Below are 15836 nucleotides of genomic sequence, written 5' to 3'. Positions count from 1 at the left end.
GCCAGGGGAGCACAGTAATATAAAATAGAAAAAAGTCACTGAATTTTAATATGTTTTCTTTTGTTAATACACTGTGCTCAAGTGGACCCAATTTGGAGCCAGGGGAGCACAGTGATATAAAATAGAAAAAAGTCACTGAATTTTAATATCTTTTTGTATGTTAATACATTGTGCTCAAGTGGAACCAATTTGGAGCCAGGGGAGCACAGTGATATAAAATAGAAAAAAGTCACTGAATTTTAATATCTTTTAGTATGTTAATACACTGTGCTCAAGTGGACCCAATTTGGAGCCAGTGGAGCACAGTGATATAAAATAGAAAAAGTCACTGAATTTTAATATCTTTTCGTATGTTAATACACTGTGCTCAAGTGGACCCAATTTGGAGCCAGTAGAGCACAGTGATATCAAATAGAAATAAGTCACTGAATTTTTATATCTGTTCGTATGTTAATACACTGTGCTCAAGTGGACCCAATTTGGCGCCAGGAAAGCACAGTGATATAAAATAGAAATAAGTCACTGAATGTTAATATATTTTCGTATGTTAATACACTGTGCTCAAGTGGACCTAATTTGGCGCCAGTGGAGTACAGTGATATAAAATGTAAATAAGTCACTTAATTTTAATATCTTTTCGTATACACTGTGCTTACGTTGACCCAAATTGGCGCGCGCGCCAGTGAGCACAGTGATAAAAATTAGAAAAAAGTCACTAAATTATAATATCTTTTCGTATGTTAATACACTGTGCTCAAGTGGACCCAATTTGGCACCAATGGGAGCACAGTGAAATAGTCACATACAAAAACATCGAGAAAAAATATATAATAAATTGAGCCACTTAAATTAAAAATATACCAAGAAATATATATTGAAATCAAGGAGTATTTTTTTTACAAAAGAAATGTTCGTATGTTAATACACTCTGTGCTCCAGTGGATCCAATTTGGCGCCAGTGGAGAACAGGAAAATAGTCACATACAAAATCTTATAGAAAAATTATCGAATTCAAAAATATTTCAAACTTGGTATATAAGTTCAATATCGGTCACTCCATCCGTAATGCAAAAGAAAAATTTGTTTCAAGCCACATCAGTGATTTTAATAACTTGCGTTTGTATAAGATAAATACTTATGAAAGAACATACAATTCCAACACATTTTTTTAAACTTTAGCGATTAAAAAAAAAGACATATGTTAAAAATATGAATTATGTAGTAACATATTGAACGTGTAGTAACCTATTGAACGTATACTACCAACTTTCAAATGTGTAGTTCAATTATTTTATGATGATCAAAATTTAAAGTTTAAAAAATGTGTTGGAATTCTATGTTCTATAATAAATATACATTTTAAACGAACGAAATTACTAAAATCACTGATATGGCTTGAAACTATTTTTTATTTTGCTTTACGGATGGAGTAACCGATACTGAACATATATACCAAGTTTGAATTATTTTTGAAATCCAGAAGTATTTTTTTCTCGATGTTTTTGTATGTGACTTTTTCCCTGTGCTCCACTGGCGCCAAATTGGATCCACTGGAGCATAGAGTGTATTAACATACGAACATTTCTTGTGTAAAAAAAAAATACACCTCGAATTCAATATATATTTCTTGGTATATTTTTTATTTAAGTTGCTCAATTTACAGGGAAAAAATCAAATTCCTAATCGGTTTTTTTTTTTTGTAAAAATCATTATTAGAGTTTAACATATATGTGTCGGAATTGTATGTTTTTTCATAAGTATTATCTTAAGCAAACGCAAGTTATTAAAATCACTGATGTGTGCCTTGAAACAATTTTTTCTTTTGGTTTACGGATGAAGTAACCGATATTGAACATATACCAAGTTTGAAATTTTTTTAAATTCCAGAAGTATTTTTTCTCGATGTTTTTGTGACTATTTCCCTGTGCTCCCATTGGTGCCAAATTGAGTCCACTTGAGCACAGTGTATTAACATACGAAAAGATATTATAATTTAGTGACTTTTTTCTATTTTATATCACTGTGCTCACTGGCGAGCGCACCAAATTGGGTCCACGTGAGCACAGTGTATTAACATACGTAAAGATATTAAAATTCAGTGACTTATTTCTATTTTATATCACTGTGCTCCACTGGCTCCAAATTGGGTCCACTTGAGCACAGTGTATTAACATACGAAAAGATATTAAAATTCAGTGACTTTTTTCTATTTTATATCACTGTGCTCCCCTGGCGCAAAATTAGGTCCACTTGAGCACAGTGTATTAACATACGAAAATATATTAACATTCAGTGACTTATTTCTATTTTATATCACTGTGCTCTCCTGGTTCCAAATTGGATCCACTTGAGCACAGTGTATTACCATACAAAAAGATATTAAAATTCAGTGACTTATTTCTATTTTATATCACTGTGCTCCACCGGTGCTAAATTTGGTCCACTGGAGCAGTTACCGTAGTACTATTTCTAATTCGGAAGTAAATAAAGGCATAAATGGCGCTCCGTAGGAGTAGAGAATGCTCGATTGTCGAAATGACGCTCTGAATATACCTCTTTAGTATATTTTTTTTTTTCTCTTTTGTGGCACAAACACCACTTTTATTCACATTCATGTTATCTCATATTACATAAAATCGTATTATTTAAACTTGTAAATGTCGTTACAGTTCATAAGTAACATTTTTACATATATGAATTCTGTATTACTCCCTTTTTCATTAATTTTCTTATATTTTGTTATACACTTGACAGGATCATCATTATCATCTATCCCGTTTTAAAATAGTTCACACATTTTCATTTGTTTGTTTTCATTTTACAACCCGGATTATACAATATATTTATATACATGATAAAAAAAAAACAATAATAGCTCAGTACCACCCGTAACCAGTATAACTGTAATTCTTTTTCGGTTGATCGTATCAAATTAGAAATTATATTATCATAATCTTATTTCTTAAAGCTACCTATTTTTCTATACTTGTTTCTTTATTGTTATATGTTTCACATTCAATATTATAAAACATATTGCTTTTAAATGAATTCCATAAAGATTTACCCACTGGCTTATTTAGTGCAGATAACATTTTTATTCTATAAATAGTAAATGCTGCAAAAGTGTAAATATAATCTATTAGCTTATCTCCCGTTCCTAGTATTAATTGTTTAAATGATATATTATTGTGATTTAAACTTACAAAGATACTAAGCATTTTCCTCCAATATTTCTGAATAAATCTACAACTAAAAAACAAATGATTTTCATTTTCAATTTCTCCACATTTGTCACACGTTTGTGTTTCCTTAACTTTCCACTGATACAGCCGTTTGTTGGTAGGCAGTATTCTATGTAACATCTTATAATTGAATTGTGCTAGTTTCTTATCTTTCATTTTACATACTTTCCGTAACCAAGAAGTTTTCCAATCAATGTTGTTATCATTGAAGTACTCTTCCCATTTTAGTTGTGACATTGGAGTAATGAAATATTCTTTCACAAACCATGAGTATATTAGTTTGGTAGTATTAATCTCATACTTGGTCCCAACTAATTCATCATTATCATCACAATTGAAAATATCTACCTCCTTAATAATACGTTTCCATTGTATTGGTATTGCCTTAATAATGCACAAATACTCATTTAACCAGTTTGTTTTACATTGTAGTTTCACCAGTATTTCGTTTGATGTTGAAAAAGTGTTCTTATTAACAATGTCTTTAATACTGATAATGCCACTGTTTCGTTTCGTTTCGTTTCGTTTATTATTTTTTCCACTCACTTATATATATATATATCATTTACATTTACATAACATATATTAAATGTGGGTGGATGGAAGTCACAGTAAGTTCACTGAACTTTAAGTCGTGACTCCCGTATGCCTAAGTATACTAACATTGCTACAGAGTAGACTAAAATATGAATATATAATAGTGAAAGTACATAAAATAAAGAAATAAAAAAAATTTAAATTATAGAAGTTAAGATAAACCAGGCAATTATATAATATATGATAAACGGGATAATGATAACAATTAGAGTACAATATGAAATATAATTAAATATGGTATAATAACAAGTATAACGATACAATGTAGCGGAGATTATTGTCTGTCAATCCAATGCTTGTAGAAAAGCGATTTTTTTTATAGTTTAACGTAGTGGTTTCCCCACAGTTCAGATTTAACATCAATAATGTTGTAACATGACATATTAAGTAAAACATTAACATCACATATTTTTTTAATATAATACATTGGAATATTTTTCCATTTAGCACCATCATCATTCATAATTCTTTTTAGCCAGCCACACATGAGTGCGTTAACATGAAGAGTAAAATCAGGCATTTTAATGCCTCCCATCTCAACATCACCAATTAGAGTTTTTCTTTTTATATTATATTTTATACCTCTTTAGTATATAAGATCTTTGTTCAATACTCAATTTTAGCCGAAAGGGGCGCACGTCAGAAAACAACATGTGTCAGTAACTGACTGTACGTTGTTTCCAGCAGGATTATACCACGCCCTCTCAATTTTCAAAAGAGAAGTGTGTTTTGTTCTTGTTTCACCTTGCTTTTCATATAAATATTTCAAATATTCACGTAAAAATTAAATCGATGTAACCCGAGACAACAATTTCTTCAAACTTGTTCTTGTTTTTGTATTGAATGGTTGGAGCAGAGTGGCCATCGGAGCATGGAGGTCCATGATCGGAGATAGATTGAAAATACTGGCACTTGTTGCGGGTTATATTATAATTATTGCAATCCAAATATGTATTCTGTACACGTTTTCTCCTAAACACCACAGTGGTAGGCTAAATCACCATTTTATAAATGGAACATAGACCTATAAATTAGAAAACTAGTCACACAAAGGCATGATACAATAATTACACGTTTTCTAAAGCGAACAGACTCCAATGAATAAATGACCAATAATGATCGTATTTAGAGATTTTGTATCAACAAAAAACCTGAACATCGCCCTCTATAATCTATCGACTATTACAACTTGTTTTGAAATCATAGTTCTGCTTCTTGTCTGCCTCTTATTTGTTCCACATCTCGTAGATGTTGCTAATAAAATGTTGATAATAAGATTGTAATTGTTTGTTCTATTCTGTATTGTTCTTTGGTAACCGACCAGCAAAGTGTTCATTGTTTGGCAGATTTTTTTCTTGTCTGCAATAGCAATAGGCCTATATATAACCAGTTTTCAAAAGTACAAAATTAAAAGATAATAGCTAATACACTGTTACTAATTGTAGCAAAAGAAATTAATAATAATGTTGTTTGCTATAGGTAAAGATTAGGGTTTTAATATAGAAACAGTAGTATGCAATACGTGTTTAGTGATAGATAAAATTCCATAAATAAAACCAATTGCAAATATTTAAACTACTACTTTTATATTAATCATTTTCAGATGTAATAATATTGTTTCATCCTAGAAAACATTTTAAAAAATAAAATTGGAAGTACATTTACCAACTAAAGTGAAAACTACAGGTACAAAAATCAACTTGTTTACGTTATACTCAATTTATTTAATATAATACCTGTACAACGATAATATCTTTATTTAAAATACTATGTGCGTGCTTATTGTAACCTCGGTCGCCCTTTGGCGACAAAAATGAGTCTGTTACAAAAGTAAATTGTTTTTGGCACAGACGATTACCGTCATGATGACGTAGCGATGTTATATCATCCGATTAACCGATTCAGTGAGTTGGAAATGAAGTACATTGTTCCATTAGGAATTCAATCAGATTTCGAGGACAGGTAAGTTCTTAATGGGGAAAATATTCCGTTTGGATGTTCAGAAAAGAGAAAAACATTTATAATAAAAATGTACTGGTTACTTAAAAGTGCATAACCTCAGTTAGCTAGACCATACACGAGAAGACTTTATGCCATCAGAAATATATGAAAGCATTTAACCTTATTGCATAGCTCAGTATGGCGCCTTTTCAAATAATCAAATACTCTACAAACTAGAAGGGTATTCGGAGAGTGCAAACCTCCGCCTAGCACATAAACATTAATTTAATGACGTTTTCCCCGGCATACAGCTATGAAACCATTCGTTAGAATCTTATGAAAATAATTAACTAAGAAATATAGAAAAACACACACAAAATGTGGCCATTTTTCGAAAAAATACCTGTAGGGGTACAAGTAAGTACAATATAAAAAGCTATTTAACAAATATCTTTATCTATCTTCTGAACCCCTATCAATGTAATCGTTCCTGGAGAAGAAGAAACTATTATGTTATAACCTACACCATTATTCTTTTTATAAGCTATAAACTTTTTCAAGCAAACAATAGGTGATGTGCATGACAGCTGGGGAGAGTTTATATAATTTGTTTGTCTTATGGAACTAATGATCATGATGAAAAATACACTGAAATCGTTCATCATCATGTCTTTAGGCAATATTATTTACGATATACATCGTTTCTTTTTACCATGTTTAGTATCAGTTATGGTCTATTTACTAATCCACTTACAACTTCTGAATGAAAGACGTTAAACGATTTTGTAGACAATATTTCCGTTAGAATTGAACAACGACTTTCGGGCGTTTACAGGTGGTTTGTGAAATTTTACATTTCGTCGGATGAGTGACACTCGACGAGGCGCGAATGAAAAGGAAGTGCATATTAATCCTCTACCTAAACCTATAAACATTGTGAATTACACAGAGTTACAGAGTTGAATGTGATAACTTCCAATGCTTCGACCATGTACATACATTCGACTGTCATTACTCTATTTACCCTGCTCTAAATCTTGGATACAACTAAGGCCTATAAGTTTACGTCTCTCGTCTTGCAACACTATTTTATATTTTCCTGTTATGGGAAAGATGGTTTTGTGTTTTGTCTGTTGTATTTTCAATTTACATTTTAACCCTGTGAAAAGTACACATTTAGGCCTATAATATCATATTGCAAAATATATTATGCTCTGAATTATTGTAATTATTACTTTATATTTAGTCACATATAAAAAGGTCTTCCATTAAATCAAAGTAGATGTTTAGGGGTACACGTTAAACTTGAATCCCTCTAAATTTGCGGTTATACACTTTGGGCCATTGTTATCATATAAACGTCGTTAACATGTTTAACCAAACAAATTAACCTCTAAGTTCTTTATAAATTTAGATTATAAATATTCCATTGATTTCTTGTCGGCGCAATTGTCTGGAAAATTTAACCTAGGCGGGTTCAAGTAAATAAATTTTAAATGCCCATAACAATAACCCACCAAATGAAGTAACCATTGTGTTCGCTCTCAGGTAAAACATCTTCGCGTTCCGTTAAATTGTAATGATTTTGGTGAATAATCGTTTGCGTGTAACTAACTCGTTACAAGAATAATCAAAACCACAAAAGCTCTGAGATATGAATAGTTGATAGAAATATATACTGGCGCCTAGGTGGGACGGTTTTATATAGTCTTTTCAAATCTATAGTCTTTTAAATCTATTGTAGTGTTACCAACTTGCTTAGATTATTTAGCTAATTTGTCACGTTATGTGTGCACTAGGATATGTTGAAATATTAAAGGTTTCCGCCGCCTTGTTTGTATCGCATGATGGTGATACATCTACAGTTTAAAAAAAAAAAAAACACAACAAAATTCAACCACATATTATTCCTATACCCAATATAAAATATAATTTGTAAGAAAAAATATTGTCTTGTGTATTATGCAGGACGGACGAGAGGTGCTGCAGTTAACTAATGTTTATGTTTAGTTCAGAGTGTAAACGAATAAACATTGTCTGTCTACTAAAGCGTTCGTTACAGTTAGCCATATTATTGTAATAATATTTTTATGAGTTAACGAATATGACTATGAAATATGTGTACGTACTAGGTTACCAACGGTTGTAGGCCTAAGTGTGTCTACAGTTAAGTTAATGTTAGGAGTCATGAGCTGGTAGACTTATGGTATAGTAGACTTCGCCCAAGGCCGTAAGATATTGTCTTTATAGAAATTGTCTTTTTTATGTTACTCCACCAAGTCGGCGTTTCAATTTTGTCCAAGTATTATACATATGAACCGCCATATAAATGTGCTAAGATATTTATCATATCTAATAACGGTCTAGAAGCTAAAGCTATAGATGTGTCTGAGGCCGTCAACAGACACGATTGGCCTACAGGACGTTTATTGTCGCAGATAATACCATACAAGAATCGTTCGCTGTATTTAACATTCTTAGTTATATTCACGGTAAACGAAATATTGCAAACATTCCAAAACACAATAATACTAACCCTATTTTACATATTGTATTTATTTATGAAAATAATAAATGTGGGAGTCACGCACATTCCAAAGGCATCGTTGGTTTCTATTATGCTTGTTTTCTGTCCACTTAGAGGTTGAGATAATACTGTTTCAGTGGAGTGCATGTGAGTAAGTGGACGTTTTGACATACGACCTCCTACATAAATAGGAATATGTTTGATGCACATTATAATGATGTTTTAGTGTTAGTTAGAATGTAATAACTTTTCATAATGTGATTTACTCACACTGTCCGTTTTTGGCCATATGGATCCGCACGATTTAATTAACATCACTGATAATCCACAAACACATTATCTTGTTTGTAGTATAGTTTTAAGATTACAACAATCTGCGAATTTTGTATTTATAGTTATTGCATCACATGATTTGAACTGTTACATATATTTCTGATCAGTCTCTGATGTAGAACAAAAAATACTTAAACGGTACGGGAAATTAACGAATCACAACATAACATCTGCGTTAAGTCTTTTAATTCATATGTTACCTGGATTAAGGTTTCATTTTTTGTTTTTTAGTCGCGTGGACGCGACTCTATAGTTCACTATGTCGGTCGGTTGGTTTGCCGGTCTGTCGGTCTGTCTGTCGGTCCGGTATCACTATGCGTTTTAGCACGCGACTTATGGCTGTTGGCCTTGTTTGATATAGGAACTCTCGTGTGAAATTCTCTATCGGAATTAGGCCTATTGAGCTAAGATTCATAAACTAATTCACGTTATTCATTATTGCGATAATTGGTTCAATTCTGTAGAAACTAAATTATAAAAAACAGGAAAATATATAGAATTATTACTCATAATGTCTAGAATAACACAATAAATACCGCAAAAAGATTTACTGGCTTTAAACTAAGCTCTTGAAAGGATGACACCACATCATCACAGATTAGGCCTATGCACATACATTTGATTTACTTCTATTTATTTATGTAAGTTTCCGTCTATATTACATGTTATCTTATAAATAAAGGGCATTAGTGGACACATTGACTCTCAGCAAATAATATCTGGCTATTATTTAAATCAAATTACTGATCTTGTATTGGTCTACAATCATTTAGTATTAAATTAGAATTGCTTTTATATGGTAAGAAAAATAAATAAATCATAAAATATATATGTTTCATATAATAAGTTGCTACGAATGAAAGATAGCATGATCAAATTTCAATAATATAAAATATTATATTCATCCCCTGTATAAAATCAATTTGTGTAGGTTTTCATACTGCAAACTTGTACACATTTTTATGTTTCCTTAAACCAATTAATGTATTTTATTGTTTTATTATCATACCATTACGTACACAATTTACGAGTCATTTCCTAAATGTAAAAAAAAAATGTACGCTGAACAATGCTGAATTAATGCAGATAAATAATAGCGTCTAAACGAACTTTGAATAGCAAAAGGCTGTGATAAAAAAAGTTGAAAGCCCGATAGCAAACAATGACTAAACAATAAGAACGAGGTTGCTTTACGGTATCACGTATCTTAGAAACTGTTCATGTATTGTTCAAATTATCAGTTGATAACAAAAGAAACATAATCAATCCTCCTCATCATAACAAGTTGTTGATGTTATATAAGAACAAATATACTGTGGTAACAGGTGAATTTTTGTCACAACAGGTGAGAAAAGAATAAAAATCTATAAACGGAAACGGACATAGTCGTCTTTTCCCCATCAACCGTTCCGACTAAGGAACTGCTTATGGGCGATCGTTTAACATCATAAGACACAAAAGACAACATCACAAAACAATGTAAATGAATGCTTTTATAAAATCATAAATTACAATTATTATCTGGCAGCTTTGATTTTTCCATTCACTAGATCGCTTTTTTATATTGACTTTATGATGCTTGATAGAGGAAATATCTTTTTACGTAAATTCGTTTAGCAGATGCATTAGATCTCAATGTTTTTTGCGATCTTTATTTGTGAACAGAATTTCTAACTTTGGTCAATACTCTGCAGTCAGTATGACTGCAATGAGCAATGTAGACCTTATATCTCTATCATAAAACTCACCCAGTTTTAAAACATGAAGTACAATGTATTATTCATTCATTTATTTGGTCAAAATCATTTTTAATCACAATATGTACAAGAAGAGGTAAAAGAAGAAGATTACAAGCAACATTATAAATGGGAGTTAAAAGGATATAACTATTCATTAACAGCAGATAAAAAAAAGATCAGTACAGCCATTTAACAATGTTTACAGTAGTACCGTAGCTTATACAAAAAGCTTTAAAAACAAGACATGCATATTGTGATCAGACCAACAAACCCAATGAAATAGGTTTATTTCCGCTGGGGTCCTAAAAAATAAGCAACATAAGCATAATCATTGAATAAGTCTGATAATATATATAATATCATATCAATTAACCTTAAGATCAACAAGAAAAATGATACGACTATAAAAAGATTGTATACCGTATTGAAATAGAACATAGCTTTAAATTTAAAATTTAGAAAAGTCAATGATACAAAACATACAAGATAATTTAAGAGGTAATCACATCTATAAATCACATTTTAACATAAATATCGCTAACAACAATACTATTGAATTACTGTTATAAGAATAAGCTATCAGTTTCTGTAATTCTGTATTGATTACAAAACCTAACAACGCGACTATTGTGAATACATTCATACACACATTTGACATTTTGATGTTAAAAGAACTTCAGTCATTCAACCAAACAAACGAACAATTGTAATTCTTAATTTTTGTCAGTATTCCATGGGACTGAAAAAAAGTTGATATTGCCTCTGTTATTCAGGAAAATGGTCATTTTCACCTTTCTTCATATGTGTATTACGTTTCGTAAACTGATAGGAATTATTATGCACACTCCAATTATTGAAATAATACAATTATTCAAAATAACGAATTACAACATCTAATACATTGGAGTCGAATAATCATCTCCGATATTGAATATTTCAGAAAGAAAGAAAAAATTATTAATTGTGTACGTCTGTTGAGTTTAACACTCAATTTTATTTACCATCTAATTAATATGAAAATACATAGAACCTTGCAGCAAAATCCTCTCAGTTGGATTTACAAGTTTAGCTGTTAAATGTATTTGACCTTCCTAAGTTTGTATTAGAATTAAAATGCATTCTCTAGTTTCGTAATTGTGTCGCCAAGAACAATTGTATCAAAACTTACTGTCTGTAATCAAATGTAAGTTCAGATTATTAAAAAGAAAAGATCATTTGTTGTCCAGTTTATTCATACCCTACTCTTTAATTGACTAATTTTATCTGTTAGCAAAATATTTTAATTTATTTCTTTTTAAGGAAGAGAACTGTATAAACCTGTTTACCTGTACTGCATATTTGGATATTGATTTATCAAACGACTTTATGAATAGTTGCACTGAAAACAGATAGTAATCATCTTCTAATTATTTATCAGAAAATAACTTAAGTAAATACAGCAATGAAGAGAAGGTTGAGCTCAAAAACATCGGTATCTGTTTGCGGATTTAGAGCGAAGATTCAAAGACCATCTTTGGAATATACTGAGGTAACAGAAGCAGATGAAGACGGTAAGATAAACAAACTAATAAGGAATAAATATATATAAATAAAAAGGTAAATTACTGAAAATGGGGTATCAGTGCCTGTATCTCAATGGAGATACAAATACAATAAGCCAAAATCTAAATCAAACGGTAAAGTAAAACAACTAAGAAAGTGCCAAACTTTTGGAAAATAATCAACAGTTATACTTGGAGAAATTAAAGCACTCATAAGCTGCATGAATATTTAAATATACATTATAGAGCCAATCAAATACCTTTGATAAAATGTTGTTCAATACATCTATCGACATTCTTAGGACATTATTTCTTTTATTAATTATTATTGCGAACTTTTTATAGAAACTTTTCAGCAACCAACTCTAACATTCATGAGTCGAGTGTGCGCATGGCGTGCACCATCTGAAATACACTCTTTCTTAAATAAGTTTATGTACATGAACGTGATTTTTTTTATTTAGAGTGTAAAATATAATAACATAATAAATAAAACGATGTAGTTATGTAATTGAAACATTTCTTAACACAGTATATCGGTGTCTATCTCTAACAAATTGTCTTCTTCTAAAAAAACCTTTAAAATTATTTGAAAATAAAGAAAATGTTGCCCTTTATTGTGATGATATATTTTTTTCCTCTTTCGTGGGTGTGTTCTTTGTATTCTGTGTTCATTCATAGTAGATAAGATAGTAATGTATTCATACCGGTATCATATTTATATGTTATACATTTATATAATGTTACATTATACCTTTTATTGGTGTTTTATACTGTTGGTTTGAAATAAAGAATAAAGACAATAAGTTAATTGATAATTTTCAATAGATATTCAAAACATATGAGTTAAAAAGTGTTGCATAAGATCTTTTCTCATGAGTAATTTCATTTAGCGTTGATCTTAAAATTAAACTATTTTTCACACAACCAAAACAAATCAAAAGGGTTGTTTACGTATGCGGATCTTTACGTAGGCCACACGACACAATAGATGTGGAATTAGCTTTTCAACTAGAGGCTTGTTGAGATTGCTTAGCCTGTAAATAGTTACAATACTAACTAAACCTTGAACCGTGTCTATGTACTTTGTAGTGATAAAGGATATGGTAAAGGATTATTCAACCTAAGAGTCATTTGTTACTGAAATCTAGATTGTAATACAACTCCAGTTTATGTAACCTTGGTGGCAATATATATATTCTATTAAAGTTAATAATAAAGAAATATCAAAATAGATTTGACTAATAGATTAGTTGATTGACTGATTGTCGAACCCGGTAATACTACAGATTAAAATATCATGCGGATCTATAGATTTATTTAAAATGTATTGTAAATGTATGTAATTTGAAATTTAAAATAATATAATCGCGGTACACGATACGTGATTTTTATAACTTTCAAATAAGATACGGCACCTATTAGTACGGAAGTCTATTTTGATTTCCCTTCCTAATATAAAGAATTATAGTTTATCGTTATTTGGGCAATTTTTCAGGTATTTTTCAATATATATTAAATCAAAATAAAAAAGCACTGGGTGTTAATAAATACAGTAGAAAGAATAACGCGAATTCATTACCAATTATTAAATTATTTTGACATAAATGTTTCTAGTTAAATGCTTGAATAATGAAAAAAATAAAACACGCGTACGATATAAGTCGTGAATAAAAGAACAAAACAATTTACAATGTTACTTGTTGATCCTGAACCACTAACTTCAAATAAGTTCAATAACTAAGAAAACAAATCTTACAAACCAGGATAAAGGTTCGGAAATACCACATGTAATTTGATAGTTTAATAATTATTGACTTTTTACACTTTGGGGTTTAAAGTTTGTATTAAGTTTGTGAAGTATCTAATAATACTAATATATAATCACTTGTAAGTGTACGAACCGAGACCGTTCCGCTGCTGGTTGACAACAATCAACTTTACAGGTTGTCAATAAATCAAAAGGGCGCCTCCTATGTATGTACTCAATTAAATGTATTATCCGTTGCCAAGAATTAATCTTGTTTAACAAATTATAATTTATAGAGTTACTGTAATGCATAATTGTAAATTTATTTTTCATGCTGCTGCTCTAGCCCGCTACGTCACACGAGATGACTCATTCATTACATGAATCCAAGCAGCAGTATAGTACTACACTTTGACATTTTTGTTAAAATGGAAACTCGACTATAATTTATAGGTACCACCTGTTGAATCCAAAAAAACGGCTGGGAAAAGAGTCTAATGACAAATCCCAAAGCATTTTTGGTATTTATGAGTCCCATGATATTACTATAATTCACTGTCAGATAATCATTGAATTATTATCAAAACAGTCCATTGAAGTTTTTGTTTGTAATAGGATACTTGAAGTATCTAGGATTGATGAAGTGACCCCCAGACTTGACCTTAGCAATAACAATAAGCAAGCAGCGTTTTTTGTAAGAAATATTCTTGTTTATTGTTACCTTTAACGTTAATATTTCAGCTACATTTTATGTTACATAGATAGAGCACATTTCACTTTGTGGAATTTTTACAGAGCACCAGTTGAAATCATTCAATTTCAAACCTGTTTTATACAATACACATCCGGATATATCTTGGAGATTGAAAAAGACTCCAAACATGCGTCAAAAACTTGCATGCTTATTCTACAATTTAGTCAAAGGGGAATTAGCAAATTATCTTAATTTTATAAATCAGCTTAAGTCAGTTTTACAAGTTTGTTTTTCTAAAATCTTAAATGATGAAGTAGCCTACATTTCATAACATAAGAAGAACTGGTTCAACAGTAAAACCTGTTTCTATTTAAGCACTTATCAACTATATTTGACTTCAGCAAGAATAATACTACTGTATCAGTCCAGCTTTTTTTATACTTCAAACTTCATATTCAGTGTTAGGAATGTTTGTTAATATCAATGATTTGTTGCTTTTCGAAGATTGACAAACGTCCCTGATTTTAAATCATAACACATAAAGGATAATGTCAATCGTAATCTATATTGTCTTGTATGGAAAGCCAGATTAGTATTTCTCTGATCTATAGTTTTATAGATAGACACAGGGTTCGCAATCAATACCTCTTTTTGTTATTTTTAACAAACGGAGGATGAATTGGATTGTTTTTTTCTTCGTTTATTTGTGTGTAAACCTTGAACCACTACCTTTATTTAAAATGATAATTATACAGAAAGGTTGACTACAAATCCCTACGACCTTTTAATAAACCAAATTTTAAAAAAAATAGTAAATCCTTTCGATCTATTTTAAAATTTTATAGAAAATCTATTCAGACAGCTGTATAATCTTGATTGTGGGATGGTGATGGTCACTTTATACTGGCAACATTTAGTTTAGTAGCAGGATATTATATACACTATTAACATATTTTTCTACTGATTTAAATAAAACATTAAAATATGTCGAAATCAATTATAAAAGCTATTATTTTACTTTAAAGTGTTCCTTGTTAATTTAACCTTATTTATAGAAGATGACCCTCAACAGGATCTGCTGACAATAATGGGACTCTCATATAAACATAATATAAAAAAACAAACATATATAAAAAGAACATACTACACTATACTAAACGTAGCGATTTTTTCATTCGGTGTCAATTTTTTTTTAACAACTTAAAATAATTTAATATTTAAATAGGTTGGTGCCATATACTTATATTTTAATTTTGATGTGTGTGACAATATTTTTTATTTTCTATATTTATTTATTTATATTTAAAGTTAATAATTGCATTTAAAAAATAAAATAATAAAATTGTACTTCCATTCATGTAAAAGTACACATGCCTGACCTGGAATACACTCTTGGTGTATATTGACTTGTCGTTTGTAAAGCTGTATAAAGATAATTTCTACTAATTACCTGTCATCGATTAATATTATTT

This window comes from Antedon mediterranea, chromosome 6 (assembly GCF_964355755.1).
Source record: "Antedon mediterranea chromosome 6, ecAntMedi1.1, whole genome shotgun sequence".
Taxonomy (NCBI): domain Eukaryota; kingdom Metazoa; phylum Echinodermata; class Crinoidea; order Comatulida; family Antedonidae; genus Antedon; species Antedon mediterranea.
Note: the sequence above shows the minus strand (reverse complement) of the source record.